This window comes from Meleagris gallopavo, chromosome 20, assembly GCF_905368555.1.
Source record: "Meleagris gallopavo chromosome 20, MGAL_WU_HG_1.1, whole genome shotgun sequence".
NCBI lineage: Eukaryota > Metazoa > Chordata > Aves > Galliformes > Phasianidae > Meleagris > Meleagris gallopavo.
This window is the reverse complement of record NC_139423.1, coordinates 6141273-6163058: the sequence shown is the minus strand read 5'-3', so window position 1 is coordinate 6163058 and position 21786 is coordinate 6141273. Positions and strand designations below refer to the sequence as shown.

At 48.3% G+C, this 21786-nt stretch overlaps 1 long non-coding RNA gene across 1 annotated transcript in view; it reads right to left on the bottom strand.

Annotated features, from left to right (window-relative positions):
* Positions 1–21786, bottom strand: part of LOC104913798 (uncharacterized) — a 101641-nt gene that overhangs the window by 5375 nt on the left and 74480 nt on the right. Inside the window, exons 2-5 of the long non-coding RNA XR_014887430.1 lie at positions 21346–21392; positions 16909–17009; positions 16169–16317; positions 1052–1166 (exon numbers count right to left, since the gene is read on the bottom strand). This is a non-coding gene — a long non-coding RNA (uncharacterized LOC104913798). The remainder of the gene's footprint in view (positions 1–1051; positions 1167–16168; positions 16318–16908; positions 17010–21345; positions 21393–21786) is intronic.

Genomic DNA, 21786 nt, shown 5'->3' with positions numbered 1-21786 from the left:
TGAATTTACTGCCTACAAAGCAACTGGCAAGCAGGCATTACAGCTTTTCCAAAAAAAAAAAAAAAAAAAAAAGGGGGGAGCATCAGAAAGAAGGTGGCTTGGCCATTTCCTCCCAGTTCTTCCTCCAGGCTGCTCAGCTCAGTCTGTGTAACCTCATCACCCTCCTAGCAAAAAGGTATTTCTGCCTCCCAGACAAGCACAAGAAAAACCTTGGTTGAAGCAAAACGGAAAGAGCTTCATTGCTTCCCTAGAGAAGGGAAATGCAAGATGGTGGTTAGCAGCCCTCTATCTCATCTGACGGAGCCTAGACCCAATTTTGTCTAAGATCCATGGACATGTGATGTACTCACAAAGGGTGGCTGAGATGCTAGTGGACCTGAAGGCAACTTGAGACCTGGCCAGCCCAAGCAGAGCACATTGTTGTTGTTTAAAAATGATAGTCATTAAGAGCAGAAGTCAGGCAGTGATCACCTTCTGCAGTTGGTAATACTGGAGGAGGGAGATGGTGGAAAATGAAACCTTGGAAAACAAAACTTATTTGGTACCACTGATTAAAACCAGTTTGTGTTTCATTGTGAAAGGCTGTGTTTGCTCAAGGTTTATTCAGCTCTGGTCTCTTCCATCCACATACGGTTTGTTTTAATGACTGTGGAGTTATATGAATCTATTAATTTTTTTTCCTGAAAGTTTCATAATAACAATGCCTGTTTTTTTCATACAGCACTTTACAGCCACGCGTCTGGAAATACATTGCAAATAGGCAATTAGTGTCAGCCTTATTTTGAAGATGGAGAAACTCAGAGTCCAAGCAAGACAACTATTAAAAAACAGTGCCAAAATTAGGCTTTTTTCTTCATCTTGACAAACTAGAACTACAGCCTCTTGAAGACATCAGGGATGCATGAAAAGCATTTCATTTAGCTAGCAGTAACACTGGCTCAGGTTGGACAGACAAGAGGACAGCAGCAAAGACAGGCTGACTCACGCTAAACAACAGAGGTAGGAAGAGGACTTCCAGTAACGACAGATTTAGACCACTGCAACCACTTACATTCCAGATCCAGCACTGAGGGATCCCTTCCAATGAAGGGTTGACCATCACAGGTTCCTGTTTTCTGACAAGAGCTTGCTGCATTTGTCCCCTCCGCGTTCTCTAACAGGAACACCTGGAAAGGTTAAAGCACAGAGTTGAAAACCAGTAAGATAATATTATTTGAGGCAAATCTCTAACCCTTTAATCAGGCTATGTGGGAGGCAGGAAAATGTTAGATGCAAGGGAATATTAAATTATTGATATTATGTTGAAGTTGAGATTAGTCAGATTCCAGAGATATGCAATAACTAACTGCCCCCCACCTCCAATATGGATGTGTGGAGGCACCGAGCAGGCTCACGCAAGGAAACAGGTCCTGAGCAGGACACTGCTGCCAGACATATTGTGGCAATGCACTCAGCCCTTCACATAGCTGCTGGATGAAATACCACAGCCCCTGCAAAAGCTCAGAGCAGCCTTATCCCAGGGTGCTGCATGATCTCCCCACATCTCCGTTGCATCCAGCCCAACCTGGGGTGCTGCATCCAGGGATGCCCAGTCCTGTCTGGTCTCTGCATTTGTCCCCTCCACGGTGGAGATGCTCAGGAGTGTCAGAGATAGGAGAGAAAAAATGAGGCAAACAGGTAAGAATACAGATACAGTGAAGAAGTGAAGAAACATTTAGAAGAAAAACACAAAAGAATTAAAGATATCTGGAGGGAAAGAGATGGTGAATGGCACGAAGGGAGTTAATGAGAGCCAGAAATGCAAGTTGGAGAAATGTTGATTTTATTTAGCATTAATTGCAGGAAAGAGCCTATAAAGTGTGGTAAAAAAATTATTAAGTACCACTCTGAAATGCCAGCTTTATGCCAGCCATCCCTACGAAGCAGGTGTATTATTCCTAGTTCCCTAGGTATAAATAAATAACTGCTTTTCCATGGTTTTTTTTTGTGTGGTGCTTTTTTTTTTTTTTTTTTTTTTTTAAATGATGGCTTTTCATTAATTTTTACTGCCATATTGTTACAGTTCTGATTCCTCCTGAGCAGCTCTGGGGATCAGTTGGTGCTGGAGTATGTGTATGCAGGTCGGCACATGAGAGCCACGGGCACTGCATGGGAGATGCATTGTCTGTGATCATAGCACCCCAAGGGTGCAGCCCTGATCCTCTTGCCCATGCACCAAAACATGACCTCACCCATGGTCTGAGCTCTGACAGCAACATCTGAGTCAATACAGAAAGGAACCCTGATGGAAAATGGACAGTTGGGTGATGGGTGATGCATATAGCATTGAGGGCTCGTACAGCAAAGTCCAGAAGGAACAGAGGGACCAGGTTACCCAAGGAAACTTTCCTGAGACTTAAAATGCCCTGGGAAAGAACATCCTGAGGGACACCACCCAGGTGCAAGCACTGGTATCATGTCAACCCATTGGTCCTGGTGTCAGGAACAGGGAGCCAGGCTTCTCCTGCCATCCCGGCCATCCAGCACTCCTGAATGCATGAGAAAAAAGAAAATAAAACCTATATTCTGTTCCACTTTTAACTTTCTGCTCCTGCCCATACACTCCTCCTGGCATTATTACAAGCGGGCTCCAACATTGCCTTTGTTAAGAATGAGAGCAGAGCACATTTCTCCAAGCAATGTTTGTATCAGCATTTTCAGGCTCCTTTTATCGAGTCTCGCACTTCTCAGAGGAGACTCAGCAGGGAGATGAGCTCTGGATGCGTTTTCCTAGCAACGTCTCGCTTCAGAGAGGCCACCAAAGACGTTCAGGGAAGCAATGATTCCCTGGTAGTGCCTCAGTCCAAGCTCTGACCTGGAACCGTGGGCTCTGCAAATACACATAAATCTTCAGCTCACGTCCAAATCATCGCAAGGTTCAGTGAAAACAGCAAAACTGCCAGTGGATCTAACCAAAGTTTTAATCCAGCTCCAGCATGATTTATGGCCTCAGGTGGAAACCATGAAGCACGATGGCCTCAGCCCAAGCCAGGGGACGTTCGGCTGCCCCAGCCCTAAGGTGTTGTGTTACGGCGCTAAGAATCACGGCTGCAAGAGGATGAAACTGAACAGCACAAACACATCACAGCAACACCTTCAACCTCTGTGCATCATGGGCAGAGTAAGCACTACTGGTAAATCACAGCAACCTCCTTCACAGCGACGGAGGGAATTAAAAAATATATATTAAAAAAAAAATCAGAAAGTAATAGCAGCAAGCAACCAACGGAGGCATTTTTTCTGATTAAAAATAGCAGTCAACAAACTCCACCATTTGCAACAGTGCTTTTCTAAATGCAGTAGTGCTGTTTGTCAGGATATTTATAATGGCTTTATAGTATGCATTTCCCTTTCAAAATGTTATTCATTAGTATAAAATTCACATTTCTTCTACCAAAAAAAAAAAAAAAAAAAAAAAACACAACACACCACCTCTCAGTGACCTAGTTTTCTAGAGAAGAATGAATGTCCTCTCCCTTCTGACTCTCATTAGCCATCTGCATATTGAAGAGCTAACAATAGCAGTCAGCACAAGGTTCCAGTGCCGTGACCAGAAGGGCTTTTGCCCCATCCCTGTATCAGCACATCCCTAGAAACCTGCAGCCAATCCCTACCCCACGGTCATGCCATGCATCTGCAGCACTCCATGGCTCAGCTGAGATGCTACTGCACAGCCTGAGCTGACGTGGGCTGGTGATTTAACATCTGCATCCCAACCCGGTGCCAAGCCCATCTTTTTTCCAATACTCAGCATCCCTCCATGCACATGTAAATATCCAAAGGGAAACACTGCAGCAGAACTTTTGACCGGCACGGTAATCCCAGACAGGGCATTATAGCAACACCTGCAATGCGCTCTGGTTTTTCCAGCTGAGAGCACTGTGATCGTGGCACTGCCATCCCCTCCAGGCACCACAGATGACTATGAGCTAATGAGCACAGTGCAGACACTTTGCAGGATTGTTGTTCTGAAGTGATGAGAAATGGTTCACCAGAATTGGAGAACACAAGCAGAGATGCTTCGGAAGACATAACTGGTGCCAAACGAGTTCAGTTCTCCTCTCACTTTGCCTTTATACCACAACGTCTTTGTGCAGATAGAACTTGAGAAGAGTGTTCTGATTTTTCAGATCTATTACTCATCTCTGTGACAGCAGTGTTATGTAGAGGTCACAAAACCCAGCCCCCACCCCCAGCACTCCCTTGTACAGCCTCAGACATCAGCCCTTGTGCATCCATGCTGAGGTCGGTGCTGGCAAAAGCAAAAACCACAGGGATGGTTCTCTTCTTCTCTTCCAGCATAAAACCAGAGAGATTCCCAGCTTCTTCTCATTGGAAAATGTCAGCTTGCACTGAAAGGGTTTCTACAGGCCCTATGTTGTAAATGAAGCAAGATTATTTAAAAAAAAAAAAAAAAAAAAAAAAAAAGGTTTTCTTTTTTTTTTTTTTTTAAATCAAGTGAAAGAAAGAGTGTGACAAGGAGTCAGGAGTCTGTCTGCCGTGGAATATTCCTGCAGCACTCGGGGCTGTGGTTTATTTTACTGGTGGTGACTAGTTCAAGCCACATTTAGTCAATAAATATGAGATATGAGGTCACCCCGCCATTTAGCTGTTACCCTGTCTACATATTTCACAGCTGGGCAGTAACCTTTTAACTAGCGTCTACCTCGGTGGGGAGTCTCCATAAAAAAAGAGCCAGGATCCCTTGGTCGTGGTGGGGGACCCAGGCGCAGGAGCTCCACAGGGAGTTCTAAGCAGAAGGGCCTGCACCAGGCGCTGCCTTTTGCTCTCATACCTGTTTGCAGCACACAGCACCCAGCTGGGCTACGTGCAGGGATCGGGCGATGGAGCCACGTCCCATGTGCTGAGCTCTACAGTAAGATCCCCCTTCTTTCACGTGGAGATGGGCCACAGAACAAGTTGCCTGTAATTCCCAGCTTCGGGAGCGCCTATCCAAGGTGAATGTTTCCAAGGAGCTCAACTTCCCCAAAAGACTTACTCTCCTCTGCCTGGGTCCACAGCTTCTCCTGCGTGCCTTTGCCTTGCTCCAGAATGAGGGTATCTCTGTGTTTCTGAGCTCATAACTCAGGCTGAGTCTGCCTAAGATTAAGCATCCCTAAGCCCATTGCTCAGATTTCCCACAAGCATGAGAGTAACGGTGCCATGCACAGTCAGGAAGGGATGGGGCATCCCCAGCTCTGCCCCAGCCTGGTGTGAAACCCCCAGGCTTCAAGTAAGGGATTCTGCTGCTGCTGTCCCCACGGCCCCCGCTGTGCCACCCTGTCCACCTCTGGCACTGCCCATGAGAAAACAGTGAGCACGAGCCTGAGCCAAAGCTCCTGGCCGACCTCCAGAGAAGCGTGCGCATCCCTACCAAAATGAAACACACGAGTGGACATGGCAAGAAACGTGCAGGGAAGAGAAAGCAAACAAAAGCAAAAGAGAGAGGCCACGCTTAGGGAGGAGAGCTGTAGAGCAGAGCACGGAGCTGCACTGTTTGCAGCACACGGAGCCCTGCAGCCTGGGCTGGCACTGCGCATGGTGCCCAGGAGGGAGAGGCAGGCAAGCAGCGAGCTTCTGCCCCTGGCACACTGGGAATCCCAGCCCAGCTCTGCCTCCTGACGTCACACTAAGGCTCAGCACCAACACAGCTCCTCCCAGCTCTGCTGGAGCCTCCGAAATCGGAACCTCTGCTGTCAGCTGCCTTTTATAGGGCTATAAAACCGACAGCTCATGGGCAGACATTGGCCGGCATCAGCCTCTGTCACCTTCAGCATCACTGCTGTGCGTGGTCCCCAGAGCCACCTCCTGGTGCCCAGCCAACAGCCACACAGATGGACAAGCAGACACAGACAGATGGACATACAGAGCCACAGATAACTTGGGTAAATGTGTCCATGTGGAAACACGTCAAGGCAGGAAGGCACCCACATATAGATGCTCAGCAACCTCACCATGCTCACCAACAAACAATGCCACAATGCCAATCCCAGCTACCTTGAGTTGAATGCTCCCAAGCGAAGCAGGACACACCAAGGCAGTAAAGCATCTGTATTTAAATGCTCAGCATCTTCACAATGCTCACACAGCCCCCAGCCCTCGCTGGGACCATGCAGCAGTGCCACACGCTGTCACCAGGCACAGCTACAAACACACCTCCCTGTAATGCTGGGCCCAGCGACAAGAACAACATGCAGTAACACTGCACCCACCCACTGAGAACACCGAGTGTGTCACACTCCTCTGTGTCATGTGTTTAAAAATATCCCTACCAACAGCCTTTCCCCCCACCCCTTCTTTTTTTTTTTTTCTTCTCTTGCATTTATTTATAATTTTTGAACACCCAACTTGGCCAGGTGGAAAAAGCTTACATCAGTGCAAAGCTGAGAATGGTGACGGGTATCTGCTTGTTGCATGTTAAATGGGAGGAAAGGGGAAAGAAGAAGAAAGAAAAAAAAAAAAAAAGAAGTTGGCAATTACATGTTCTTTGCAGAGAGGTGTGGCCATTGGCTCAGGGATTGGTTTCAGCCTCAGCCGCACAGACAGATGCTTAGGGAGGCGGCTTTCGTGGCTGCTGCAGACACACAAAGAGGAGCAGCCAGCAGCTGAGATTTTATGAGAGTGAAGGGATTAGAAGCTAATTGAAAGGCTGAGGAAGAATTCAGTCCTTCCGTTCGGTGCAAGCTGCCCAGAGCTGCACAGAGAGCTGACAGCAGTGGCTGGGAGCAGGCAGGTCCCATGGAGGGGCTTAGGTCCCCATGCCATCACAGTAGCCCTCCTCTACCCTTCTCCCCCCCATCCCCCCAAATAAATGCTGAGGTTATATTTAAATTAAACTGTATTTAAATGTAATGCTCATTGTCAGCTTTCGATAGGAAGCATCCATAAAAGGAAGCATCTGGGAGCAAGGTATGTTTGGAGAACAATCAAAAGCAAACAAGCACTGGGTCAGATCGCAGGGGCAAGGGGAATTTCGCTGGCCGTAAGGCAAGGCTGAAGGAATGGATAAAGAATGGATGGTCATAGTAAGAGGGTTATAGTCAACAGCTCTGTGTCCAGGTGGATGTCCAAAGTCACAAGCAGTGTCCCCCAGAGGCCCATCTTGGGACTGGTGCTCTTCAGCATCTTTATCAATGGCAGAGGCAGAGGGATTGAGTGCACCCTCAGCAAGTTTTCTGACACTAAGCTGAATGGTACAGTTGATAGAGTAGAAGGGAGGGATCTGGACATGCTCAAGAAGTGGGCACATGAGAATCTAATGAGATTCAACAAGGCCAAGTGCAGCGTGTTGCACTTGGGTCAGGGCAACCCCAGATACAAGTACAGACTGGGGGAACTCACTGAGAGCAGTGCTACAGAGAAGGACTCGGGGGTCCTGATGCAGTCCAGGGTCTCAAATGTCTTTTTTGCAGTGAGGGGCCCAGAACCTCATCCTTAATACCCTGTAGCTGTGGCTGGAGCTCATCTCCACCAGAACAGTTACACTCACAAACTTAACATGTCTGTCCTGCCCAATGAGGTGAAAAAGCATTGAAAGCTGGACAGTGCAGTTTCCATCCTGTTTTCAGTCTTAATTAAATTGAGCGGGGGGGGGGGGGGGGGGGGGGGAAGGTTTTGAGCTATTTCTGATTCTTTTTCCAGGATGGGAAAAGGATAAAAACAATGTAGTGGGAGGCCCTGAGCTTAAAACCTCTTTCCTTGTTTTTTTCCCTTCTTGCTTTCTCCCATAGCAAACAGGCTGAGACACCAAATCAAACTGCTGCCCTACCATTCAGCAGCTGCAGGGTAGGAAAAAAGCAACAAGTGGTGCCTACAATTGCCATTCTGTGGCTTTTGGAAGGCTCAGATGTCAAGCTAATTTGGTGCCATTTCCTGTTTTGTTACGGCCAGAGAGAAGGAGAGAAAAGAGATGCAGCAAATCTCAGTTCCTGAAGCAGGGGTTCCTCATCACTGGCCCCGAAGTCTCTCAATCAAGGCAACACCATTTCCAAAGGAGCTGCTGCTGCTGGGGAGCTGCTCCAGTCTGTCTGCTCCCCTCACCCACAGTGTCTGTGCAAACCAACAGGAGCCCCTACAAGCAGCAGCCATCCCTCCAGCATGAGTCCTGCCTAATGGGGAGCAGCAAGGAGGCTGCACGTGCTGCAGCCCTTGTTTGAACATCTGCTGTCTCTAACAGGAACAGAAAAGCACGGCGCACTGACATGGGTTGCAATAGATGAGTCTTAAAATTGTGCCTCATAATCAACAGCAGGGCAGAATCTCACTGCTGCCAGTTGGCCCCATCACCAGCACAACATCCACCATCCCAGATGACATGACGCTATGGCCAGGGACTTCAAAAAGGACAGCACGATTGTCTAATTGGATTTCTGGTCTCAATTAGGACAGAGGAAAACCAAATGCAAAGCTGACCTGGAAAGCTTCAGCCATCTGCACCTACAAGTGGCTAATCTGCAACCTAGGAGCACACAACCAGGACACAAAACATTGTCTCAAGGTGTGCATTGACTCACCCGCTTCCAACTGAGTCCAGAGATGCACCAGCAGAGTCCACATGCAGCAGAACATTGCCTCCATTCCCCCAGCGCTGAGGTTGTACCAGAAGGAGTCAGTTCAGCTCTGACCCCTCCCTGCCTGCAGCAGGATGCTTAGCTGTAAGATCCACGCTGAACCAGAGGAGCCTCAACAAAATCCCATTAGTTTCACCTTGAAATCAAATGGAGATCAGGGCCTAACAAGCAGCTGAAGTAAAGCAATGACCCAGACCACATGTTGCCAATCAGATGCCATGTGAGGCTCATTATTGCAGCCCAAAGGTTAGAGTGGCTGCTCAAGCATTTCCATGTGGTGTTGGAGAATGAGCACCAAAAGATAAATGAGTCAGTGCAGGAGCAATATGAGCTGATGGTCAGTGCACCCCCACTCACACCTGGAGCTGCAAGGAGCGTCAACCAAAGCACCAATGGTGGCATTGCCTCACTGCATGACTGCATTTGCTCAATGATGAAGCAAAACACTTCCTTGCTGCTGCTATAACACAACAGCAACCTACAGCATTCCCAGCCTGTGCTGCTGGCAGCTGAGCCCTGGCACTGCCCTGCAGCGCTCCTCTGCTGGCTGCTGGGCCTCCCAATTATAGTGTTTAACTGTACCTTGCCAGCTGATAAAAGATCAGGATTTGCATATGTTTGCATGGCACATTTGCATACTTACAGTGATAAATTCTGCACTGTGAACACACCACCATAGATGGAACAACCTCAGCAGCTCCATGCGACCCCACTCTCATCCCAGCACCACATCCCCTGTCCCACATAGGGAGCAGAAAAAAGCTTAACTCTCATGATGGCAAACTCCACCCCATTGCATACCGTGCTGATGCAAGGGAAAAACGCATGCTGCCTTTTCCTCCTTCCCCCCAAAAAGCCAATTCCTCAGCAGCATCCCCAGAGCATCCCATGGGCTGCGGTGGGCACTCAGCCCTGGGTCTCTGCAGGGAGCCCGCCCGCGGCACGCCGCGCAACCGCCGGATTTATGCCACCGCTCCTAATGATCAGCTGTGGACACAGAGGAACTCCCAGCAATTTCCACCCTCGGTAGACACAGGTTTTCAGCACCGGCTATTTTTGCTGCCCACAAGTATTTTCATTTAGCTGGTTGGAAATCAGGGCTATAAACGGAGGAGGTTGGATGCTGAGCGTGAGCAGCTCCGTCAGAGGCCAAAGGAGATGCTGCCATTCTCACCCACACGCTGTGAGATTACTGCTTGGCCCTCTTCCAGAGGGGCTTCCAAGCTGGTTTTTCCTTTCTGCTGAGCAATCTGGAACCTGATTTTCCTCCACTGTGTGTTTTCATCAGTGGTGGATGGAGGGTTCAGTGCAACGTTCTCAGCACTGCTGCTCCAAACGCGCTGGAGGGGAGCCCGATTTTAGAGCACATCAGCAGAGATGAGAAGCGAAGCCCAAGTGGTCACCGGTTCCATCCTACAGCAAAGCAAAAAATGCAATGAAACTTCACGGAGGTGGCAAAAATAGCAAACAAAGTGGAAAGAACAAATGCTTAGGAAAAAAGAAAAAAACAACAAACCACAAGGACTGCGAGCAAAGTGTTTATAGAAAATGGCTGCAAGCTTAAGTGTAATTCAGAAAGTCTTGTCTGAGTGTCAGAGGTTCAATACTATTGCCTCCAATTTAAATCATTTTTAAAAGAAGTGCAAAAGAAAGGTGATGAAAGGGCCCTAACGTTGTTCCCTGGTCTGAAAAACACAGCCCACTTGTGCACTGTGGTAAAGTTTTGCATTTTGGCTAGACATCGCGTGCAGGGCTGTGCTGGAGCCTTTGCTTATTTTTAAAAGTTGAAGTCACCGGTGATCCATGAAGGGAGAAAATGCCTTTTCCTTTGAGGAAGATGCCATAGGAGCAACATTTCCTGGAGGGGAAGGGTCTGGGAGGACCATTCTATGCATCCATGCCTCCTGGTCCAACAAAGCATGGGTGAAGACCAGTCCTTGGAGTGAAACCTCCTGTTTTGGGGCTTGGCTTCCATAACTGCACTCCTGTTGCTTTGCAGTGGTGCTTGAGGATGTTCACATGCTGACATTGTAAGCCAAGGCTTTTCCCCATTGGTGTGTTATGGAGGGGTGGCAGGGCCGTGGCACCCACATGCAAGGACAGGCACACATCCCCTACATCTGAGAGCAGTCACCCAACACAAAGCCATCCCCATCCCCGAGGATGTGGGGTGCAGGATCCAGCCCTGGTCCTCGTCCTGGACATCCCCGGCCTGGCTGCCGGCCTCGCCTGGGATTCCTGGTAGGGAGGGCTGAACCCTGCGCCTCCTCCAAGGTAAATACACCAGTCTTTAGGCAGTCTACTCCGTGGAGACTCTTTGCTGCAGCCTGTCTGCTCTGACCAGATGCTGGAAGTGCTGCAGCTCAAGTAGACATCAATCTCCTCTTGAAAGCCTCTGGGGCTGCGGTCCATGCAGAGACCCCAGCAGAGCCAAGGGGACATCACTGGGATATCCCATGGGGAATGATGGAGAGGCAGCACTGGGTGAGCCCAGGAACCCAGGAGTCGAGCACCCCAGTGCCCAGCATTCATCCCCATGGTCCTCAGAGCCAGCACAGGGCTGTGGCAATGCAGAAACCCTTTGCTCACCAAAGAGGAGGTAAACACCGGGCACTGGCACCAAGAGCCAGACACAGAGGACCGAGGAACAGCCGCTTCCTTGATGGAGACTGCCTTGCACATTTGGAAAAAAGATTCCCAGCTTTTCTATATTATTCAGGCACCCAGACAATTTAGGCGCTGATCTGGGCTTATAATCTGGCCTGAGAAGGGATTGTTTCTGTCCCTGCACTGAAGCTTAGATTTTAAACTCAGCGTGAGCCATTATTATCATCCATCTCCTTTGTGACACAGGCCAGAGACTTTCACTGCTGTACCAAAGCAATAACTTCTGGTTCAGCCTGCCAAGAAACTTCTATGCAGATGTTCTCTCTGTATTTTAAAGGAGAGAAATGCACAGTCAACACCAATAAGCACTTTTTGCTTACAGCAACCTGATGGACTTGGGGTGTCTGTGTGTAGGTTTCTACCAAAAGATAAGTTGAACAATTGTGTGACTTCTTTTTTTTTTCCTTTCCTCCTGCTTATGCAGTGAGTTACTAATATCCTGATTGGAACCAGATTTGCATGAATTAGAAGTCGAAATTGGAGCAGCAACTGCTGTGCAGAGGATGTAAAGGGAATAAAATGAATGGGGTATTAACCTTCAACCACTGAATATTAATCAGTGTTTCACAAAAAAGAAAATACAGAGGCTGCCACACTAAATATTTTTAGCATTTATTGACGGGCTTGATTTCCTCTTTCTTTTAGACCTTTTGCTTCCAATCATGGACCATAAAAAATCACATAGATGGGGGAGCAGAGGGAGGGAGAGGGCGAATTTAAAAAAAAGATCATCCATTTTCTTAAGTGCCGGATGATATTTGTGAGTTATGCAACACAGAAAACCATCTCACAAACAGAGTGCCTTATCCCGCAACTGATCTACTCAAAGGCTCATTTCTCCAAGTCCCAAACCAAACAGAAATCGACCCAGAAGTACAGCGAAGCCTTCGGAAATGAATGCACGATAAAGAAATAAACTTCTTAAAAACTAAACTTCCCGTGTGCTGAAAAGTAAAATGCAGCTGAAAATCAGCCCAATAAAAGAATCAGCTCATTAAACAAAGCTTTTTTTTTTTTTTTTTTTTCCCTAACATACTCCAGTGCATGAAACCAAACCAAAATGCCCCTTGGGTGTGATGGGTAGGCGAATGGGTGGATCCAGTGGATGGATGCAATGGGTGGACACAGCAGGTGGATGCTGGGAGTAGATGGAATGGATGGAATGGATGGGTGCAATGGTTGGGTGTGGAGGATTGGTGTGATGGGTGATCAGGATGCGTAGATGCAACATGTGGGTGCAGTGGATGGTCACGAAGGGTTGTGTGATGGGTAGATGTAGGGGATGGAATGGATAGGTGCAATGTTGGGTGCAAAGGATGGCCGCAATAAATGGGTGCCATGGGTGATCCCTGATTGGACCTGGGTGATGGAGGTAGCAAACAGCCCAATGCAACTTCCCCAGTGTGAGATGTGGTCAGCACTGGAATCAAACCCAGTGGTGTTGATCAGACCATGCCATCTCACCAACAGCACTGACAGTTACAAAAACCACACAAGTAGAAAACTATGGAGACATCTCTTTTTTTTTTTTTTTTTTTTTTTTTTTTTGCCATTTCTCACCCATAAATTTGGCAATGGGAGGATTTTGAGCAAGATATCTCCTAAAATCCTTTTTTTCAGCACAGACAATTCCCTCTATGCCAAACAGTGCCTCCCTTCTCCCTTCTCCTCAATGCACCTTCGCAAAACAGAATTCATTTTCATTAACTTCTTATCGAGTTACCTGGATTTGTTTCAATGCTCAGAATGTATTAAAGAGAGAGAGAGAAGAGAAAGAGAGAAAAAACAGTGGTAGGTTTTCAGGAAATAGCAAGTTCTTTTTCACTGAGATAGAAATCATTTGGCAAGCTGCAGTGAAATACTTCTAGGTTCCAGAAGAAAGCAAGGGGCAAAAAAAGTAAGCAAGCAAAGGGAAGATGCTAATGAACTGCAGAGGAGAGAAAAAATAAAGTTTAAAAGAAAATAAAAAAAAAAAAAAAAAAAGAAAAAGCAAATCCTGTTAAACACACATCCTCCTCCAGATGATGTGCAGAGGAAACCTGCAGTGTGTCTCTGCAGCACCTTCCCTGGGAAGTGGTTAAGGGTAGGTGGCGTTCCAGCCCCGGGAATAACTACCATTTCAGCCCTTGTTGCCAAAATCTCCAGCTCCCAGCTCGGTGAGACTGCCTGAGGAAGGCTGGAGCCCAGCAGGTGAAGGTGTCATTGCAAACAGAGATGCCTCACTTTAAGCAAAAACACAAATGTTTTCCTCTTAACTGGCAGTGGCTACCCTGAAGCTGTACTAAAGCCATCAGCTGCTGCTCTGAACTCCAGGAAGCTCCTGACAGACCAAACCACTGGGTTTGCTTTAATTTCTGTCCTGTTTCAGACCAACACAGTACAGACCAAGGTCCAGCTCAGCAGGCATCAGCTCCCTACAGCCCAGCAGTGCAGCCAGAATGGGTGAAAACCTCAAATCCCGTGGGGCCAGAAGAAGGCCAGGGCAGCCCAGCACCTCTTCAGCCACACGCACACCATGGCTGATGTGTATTTCCAGCAGCAAAGCTGGGTTATTCCATATTCTCAGGCCTTCAGCACTCAAATGGCTTTTTTGCCTGGGAAGAAAGAGATGCGTTTTTTGGTGGTGGTTTTGTTTTTTTTTTTGTTTTTTTTTTTTTTTTTTTGCTTTCTTCCTTCTTTGCATTTTCTCAGAAAGAAGGCTGCATTCTAATTAGTTCGCATTTACAGGCTGCATAATGGAAATGCGATCCCCTCCCTAACCTTTATCATCTGTTTCTTATCTTCAGAGCTTCACAGACCCCTTAACTCTTAGTGCACGGGGAGACATTTCAGCCCTTCTGTTCCAATGAGATCAGCAGTGACATGGTTGGGCAGAGGACCACCTCCAATCTACTGCATTGCAGGGAGGACAAGGTACATCATTCTGTCCTCCCACCCCCAGCTCTGCTGGCACAGCATCACCAGCAGATGTACAGGAAGATGCTGTGTTAATGTGGGTTGCATATTTGGACTCCAAAGGACATCAGCACCTCGTGCTTATCCTGTCTGCACCTATACACCAACTGCAGGGGATGCTTCCAGGAAGTGCAGCCAACACCGTCTATCCAACATGCTCTGCATTAACTTCTGCTCTGCCCTGGACCTAAGGCTCCAGCAGCAAAAGGAGCAAAGCACAGGCTGTGAAATCCCACTGGGTGGGCTGCAACAGTGCTCAGCCAACTCACGTTGCTGCCTCTGGTTCTGCTGAAGCCGGAGCAGTTTGGCAAGTGATGCAGAGCTAAAAGCTTAATCACTTGTTTATATCTTAAATAAGCCCTACACCTGGAAAACACATCTTCTTGCAGCAAGTGTCTTTGGTCAGACACCAGCCTGTTTGCATATATGGCTCCTCTGAGCCACACGTTAATTGTAGGCTGCTATAAAAAAAATACCTTTTTCCCCTTGCACGTTTTAAATCTGTCAGTTTTGATTTGCATCACCCAGTGCTGATGCTGAGCATCTTGGTCCTTCCTGCCCCATCCCAAGGATACCTCATCTCCTCCACACCTCCCTCCCAGCCTTTCCCATCCCAGCACAGAGCAGCGGGACCCAATTCTTCCACTTTCACACCAGAAAACAATATGAGATTTAAGCTGTGGGGAAGGCAACCTGTTTCAGCCTGACCACTTCTCTATTCTTTTTCCTTCTGGGGGGGATCTCTGAGGGTGTTTCTCAGTATAAAACTGAGGGAGCTTCACTAGGGTTCAGTATTACAGCACTGAGACAGCATACATGGATCTCCGTGCTGTGTCTTGCTTTGATAACAGAAGAATGCCAGCTGGACCTTTTATTTTAATTTCTTTACTGTTTTTCTCTCTTTTTATGTTTTTTTTAAAGCTGTCTGTGCTGCTTTTTAACCATTATCCTGCGCACGTGGTTCAGCCCTTTACAAAAGCAAAACACAACAAAAAATCCCTAGGTGTGAGAAGATTAAAGATTTGGAGATCTGGACATTTTCAAATCAAAAACACATGTTTAAAATAAATCGGGCTGGCGGACAGCCACCACTCCTAAAAGCCAAAGAGCCGCTGCATTAAAGGATCTCCTGAATGCCCGAGGAGAACAGGAGCGTCAGCAGCACAGCCAGGGCTGGGATTACTTCATGGGGTTTTGATGCTCGTCATCATCGTTTGTGCTGTCTCCAACGCCACGACCATTTTTTGGGCAGCCCTGGTGATTTTGAAGTGTGCCTACTCTTGTCTATCCATCCCCCAAACTTGAGCTCCCCATAAGATTTCAAAACCCAAATTCAAGGCCAAATCTGCTCCCACCGAGATCTGGGGAAATCAGGAGGAAAAAAAGCTGCCAACTCTGAGCTGAAGCCAGACCGTTGGCTGAATTCTTCAGGTAAAAGAGACAGCAACCCTTCCCAGGACTAGGGAATGGGCAGAGCCTGTGGATGAAGAATTTGCCCCAGCAGGGAGGTGATGAGGAAGATGAGGAGGAAGAAGAAAAAATGAAGGTGAAGGTGAAGAAGAGAGTAAGTCTTCAGCCCAGCCAGGGAGCTGCCAGCAGTCAGGAGGAGATGGCTACTTGCTGTCTCCTCCAGCCTCGTGCTGCTTGCAGTGCCCAAGGTCTTCATCAGGGCTGGGACCAACTCATCTCTGAGCCTCACAGGCCATGAAAACACACATGCTAAACAAACAAGATCTCAAGTCTGGTCCTAAATTTCAGTCCAATATGCAGTATGAACAAAAGCAGCGATCCAGTACAGTACTGGCTTCCCTGAGCTATCTTGAATTTTGCAGGTATGAGTGCTAGGCATGACCTAGCTCAGCTGAAATGCTTGTCCAAGAGGGTCTATCATGGCTGCAGACTATCAGAGCATCTGAAGTAACCAGGATTCCTCCTACCTGACAAGTTGGATGTGTTTCCAACCAACAGGAGAACATCTCAGGAGGAGTACTACGCACTTCGCTCACCAACACCCAATTTCCTCCATCCTTACATTGTCCTTCTTATTAGCAGAACCATCTAGAGCAGGATTCTGGGTTTTGAAGGCCTAGTTGATGAGAAAAAATGAACGCAATTCATCAGAACTTTCTTTACGTGGAATAATTATCTTCATCCTACAGTTGTTTATGGGGTCTTTAACTCTTCCCTTTCTACAGGGGGGTTTCTGAAATCTATTTTATTAGGGGAAAAAGATTTGAGTATATTAGGCAAAGTGCCAGTTGCCATGGCAACCTCGGATTTTTCCATCTTCATTACAAGTTCAAGTAAAACCTTCATATAAAATCTAAATGAAAGGGCGCATTATAAGTCCATTTTGAAATGTTTGCCTGGAAGTAAAACTTTGGACTGCATCCTTTTTTCTCCGCTGAACATTCTGGTTCTATGCGGAACACATTTTTCAAGTCAGATTTTTGTTTTCTTTCAAATTTTATTCCGTTTGCTCATACAGGGTGGGTCGTCTAGTGGTTAGAGCAAGGCATCAAGGCAACTGGTTTCCAGTCTCAGTCTGTTCCTGATCGGTCAGAGAGCGTTCCCAATTTTATCCAGGTGATTTGGGCAAATCCCACCAGCTCTAAAAATCCTTTTTTAAATTATTTTCTTCCTTACCAGTATAACAATGATGATAATGACTACTGACCTATGGTGCACCAGGATCCACTCAACGTTGGCCAAGTACTCTGTCCTCAGAACAGTGGATCTTCTCTGCCACTGCATTTTCTCCTTGGTCTGGAAGACAGACTGAAAGGTTAAGGAGAGGTAAAGGTTAGAGGATGACATGAATTGTCTGTTTTCTTGGCAAATATTTGATTGGGAAATACGCAATTGGACTGCTTGGTCTAGATATGAACACACTGTTGTTCCAGGAGATTCTTGTCATACTTAGACAATACCTCGGTGCCACCTGAGTGGATTAATTCTTGCGCTGTGTCATCTTAGAGGGCTCTGGTTTCATCTAGTCATGGGAGGAGGCAAATTCTGCAGCTGCCTTTCATTTCTGGGCACTGCCTCACCTGGGGCCAGAAAGCCACAACCATTTCAAGGACTTCCTTCCCAAACAGTCCCCATGCTGCACACAGCCAGCAGCTCCTCTGGGACTGAACTGGGAGATACCTCCTCCTCAGCCTCTGCCTGGTCTATGCAATGCAGCCCATGCTTGGGGGACTTCAGACACTGGTACTTCAGTTCCACAAATTGGTGCAAACTCAATCAGTGCTGCACTGCTTGCACAGAGCAGCCCAAAGTGCATTGCTCACAGTGGGGCAGCTGCAGCCCCAGAAGATCCGCATGCATGGTTTGGAGCACCAATTTCCAGGCAGCTTCTATGAATGTTGGTGGCCAAGAGGAGCAGGGAGCGAGAGGGCAGCATGCCATGCTGATCACCAAGAGCTGCCCACAGCACATGGAGCAACACCAAGCAGGAGCAGCCATTCCCTGCACCCCTCACCAGGCAGGGATGGGGTGCAACTCAGAACTTCACGCTTTTCATCCTCTCTAATGATGCTAGAAAACATTTTCCAGATTCGCCATTAGGCTGAAAGGAGACCCTTCTCCTGTTGGATCTCATTTCCCACTACACCATTACAGCCCCAGCTCCAACCTGTTGCCTCCTCTCAGAACTCAGGGCGGGGAGGAGGGGGTTACACATGGCTTTTGCTTTTTTTGATACATCCTTCCTTCCGCTCTTCACAATCAATTAGTGGGCAAAGACTTCCGAAAAGCTCCTTCCTCCCTAACCTTTCGCAGCCTGTTGCGATAATGACTCTGGAGAGCTCGACCTGGGCCTTTGCATGGGGTTCGTTACCATCCCGGGGCAGCGGAAGGTGACCTTCATCCCTCCCTCCTCTTCCTTTCCTACCCCCACAGCTCAGGCAAGGACTCACCCCCCCCCCAGCAGATGAGGGCTCTGGTGTCGTTCCTGCAGCGCAGAGCTGGGGGGGTGGCTGCAGGGATGTCACAGAGCCCAAGGGGTGGAGGGGCTGCCCTGAAAAATAATGATTGTAATTATGCATACCTGAATCAAGACATCAAGAGAGGGAGGTAAAAAGGGTCTTTCTGGTTTTAATTTGTCATTTCTTTCCCCCTCTCTCGCAAGGCAAGCTGCTTTCCAGAAACCAGGCTACTGCAGCCTCCCCCCTCCCAGCACAGCCCGTAACTGCAGCGATGTGGTTTGCCAGCAGCACCAGGGTTGTTTGGTCCCTCCGTGACACAGACACGCAGGTAGCACGTACCCGCAGAAGTTTTCCCTGGCACCTGCAGCTGCTTTCACAGTCCATCTGCCCAGGGACAGTGCTGAGGGCTTTCCAGGCACACCCTGTACCAAAGCATCCCTGTGCTGTGGGGCTCTGTGGATGTGCATGGGGTCAATGTTATCCCACTTGGCACTTGTCCTGGAGATGTGCCCTCCAGCATTTGTACAAGGTCTTCCTGCAGCCCTGATAGCTGTCTCCACACCTGGTAAAACCCCTTTCCCAGTTCACTGACATCACCGCCCACCTCATCTGATAGGAATGCCGTGGCTTGCAGCATCCTGCTCCCCAGAACCACAGACCCTCCGTGCCTCTAAGTGACATCCCAACTCATGCCACTGTCCCCACAAAGGAACTTTCCTTTACTATTTTCCTCTCACCAGCAGCAGGACAGGTGAGCAAAGCACCGCTGCACAGCAGAGCTGCAGACCTGGACATGGAGATGCAGGAAAAGCAGAAAAACAGCTGCTAAGCCCCATGAGCTGGCAGTGTTTCAGTCCTCAAGCAACCCATTAAATGCAACACTTTAAACCTCTCAACCTAATACAGTCACAGCTGCAGCCATGCAGTTACTTCTGCAAGAGCAAAGTGATCTCTTAGGAAAAAAAAAGAGCATTTCTTTATAGCAAAGGCCAAACCATCACCTGCACCTGGAGAGTGTGAGCAGTACCTGTGCAGCCCCTCTGTGGCTCAGCATTGCTCCATTTGCACCCACACGCTGCTTGCTGCGAGGGCTGCAAGCAACCAAAGCAGGGTTTTGCATAATCAAAACCATCCCAGCCAAATGCAGCAGAGACAACTGGAACCACTTTGAGGTGAGAAGCCTATTACTGAGTTATAAACCTCTCCCATCCTCCGCCTCTCATAGGGCCAGATAGGAAAATAATAACTCAAGCCCATGTGGGGAGATGGAGAGAATACAGTGTCTCCAGGTAACAAGTATTTGCTTCTCTATTGTTCTAGCCATAAAATGGATTTATTAAAAAAGAAAGTCTGATTTAATTTGAATTAAATGTAAGTGTGCCCTGCTGGGTGTTCTTAATGCCTTGTAAGCTATGAAGTCACAGCTGACTGCATGCAACACAGAAGGCCCAAAGCTCAAAGGAGCATCCTGGAGTTATTGGCAGCAATAGCTCAGCACTGATTTACTCTTGGAGCCCAAATTCTATCATCCTTTTGAGGAAGAAACCCCACATTCCAGCACTTCTGGGGATTACACCCCAAATTGAGCACCTGTGGGACTGACACCTCAAATCCAGCATCCATGGAGGACTCCAAACCCAACATCCTTTGTGGAGAAGGAGCCCCAAATTCCATCACTTCTAGAGATTCCCTCCCAAAATCCAACACCTATGGGGGTGACACTCCAAATCCAGCACCAATAAGGTCTCCCCAGATCCTACATCCATGGGGGACCCTAAATCCAGCACCCTTTTGAGTAGAGGTTTGACACCCAGTGCCTGTGCACACTGACCCACCTGCACAGGCACCCATGGGTGAGGGTGCTGTCCCTGCTCTCCTGGGCACCAGCTCTGTGCAGTGAGGATGACAGGAAGAATGGAGCTTTTAAGAAGCTGCCACAACACAAAGCCATTTTCCCTCACTACCTCTATTTTGGCCAATTTCCCTTATTCTTTCTCTTATCACTCTTCCCACCTTGGCCCAAAGGGGGAAACTCATCCTGTAGCTGGAGCTGAGCAGTGCATGGGAAGCAGACCCAGGAACGCACTGCCTTCCTTCAGCAGATTCCCAAAACCCAGGTGAGAGCTGCAGATTTCTGCACTCTGCACACTGTTAGCTCGGCCAGGACGGCTCCATCAGCCTCTAACTCTGCTCTGGCAAAATGTGTTGAATGCACAGAGCTCTCCTTCCTATCACCATGGGGATGAAACACCCAAATTTTAATCACCGCCGATCCCTAATAAACCTCTAATGAAGGGACATGGCTGTGCTCGAGCAGATCTGCCCGGCCGAGGACAAAAAGCCCTTCACCATGTGGACCACAGCACTCAGAATCTGTGTTTTCCTGCTTCCCCATCCTTGAAATCTCAGCTCTGACCACTGGCAGCAGAGGGGAGAATCAAGAGACAAGCAGAGGACACGCTTCCCACCGCTCTGCCCCCTCCCTCACCCAGCATCCAATAAAGATGATTGAATTACATGTCCTTTCCTCCCATTGAAATCACCGCGCACCGCTCGAATATTAGAGCTCAGGAAATCAGGCACGACAACTTCCCTCGTGAAACCTAAGAAGGCAGAGCAGGGGTCTGGAACGGCCAGCCTGCGAGCGCGGGCTGCTCTAATTAAGAAATCACCCCGCTGAGCAGAACCTAATCTAAATAAAATAGAAAAAGGAACTCGGCTCCAAGCGACGCCTCGCGCTCCCCTGCCCGGCTCCCCAAAGCACGGCCAGCTTTTCCCTCCCGCTCCTCCTCGGAGGGCAAGGTAGGAGCACACAGAGCCCTGTGTGTGCTTGGGGTGGCCAAGGTCCAAAGGAAAAACACCCTGACCGACCAACTAGCCATCCACGGCGAAAGGCTGCCATGTTTTTTTTCTTGGTGGTGGTGGTGATTTGTTATGCTTACAGTCTCACTCACCTCAACAGACCACATGTCCCGGATGCAACGCATCTTCCCCACATCCCCACCTCCTGCAGCCCCACGGTTCCTCTCCCCACTCCCATCCAGGACTGCAGAAGCATCCCAGCCCATCAGCAGTCCCCAGCGCTGTGAATTTACCATGGGAATCGCTGCTCAGACACAGGAAGATTTATAGCGATAAACAGAGCGGCACAGACGGTCCCGTGTACGTTTTAAAAAAGCACTTACCTGCTTAGAAGGGAAAGTGCTCCTACTTGAAGGTTTCCTGGCCAGACCTGAAAAGTAAATCAAACAAACACTATTTGCATTTATCCATAACTCCCAGCAGATTGTTGTTCTAGGGGCTCTCAGTGGAGTTGATCTGCCTTGTGCCATTGGAGGGCCTGATAACACCAGAATGGGACAAGACCAGAGCATCCAACTGATACCTCGAGCCCATGTCTGCAGTGCAGCACCAGCAAAGCAATCGCATGTATGCAGAATGCCACCCCGGAGGCCATCTCCTTTCCTCCTTCATATGGCCTGATGCAGACAAGCATAGAATATCATATCACAGAATCACAGAATGGGTTGGAAGGGACCTCCCACCTCCCCCCCAACCACCTCCTGCCATGGGCTGGGTGCTCCCCTAACTCAGACTGTCCAGGGTACCTCCAGGAATGGGCACCC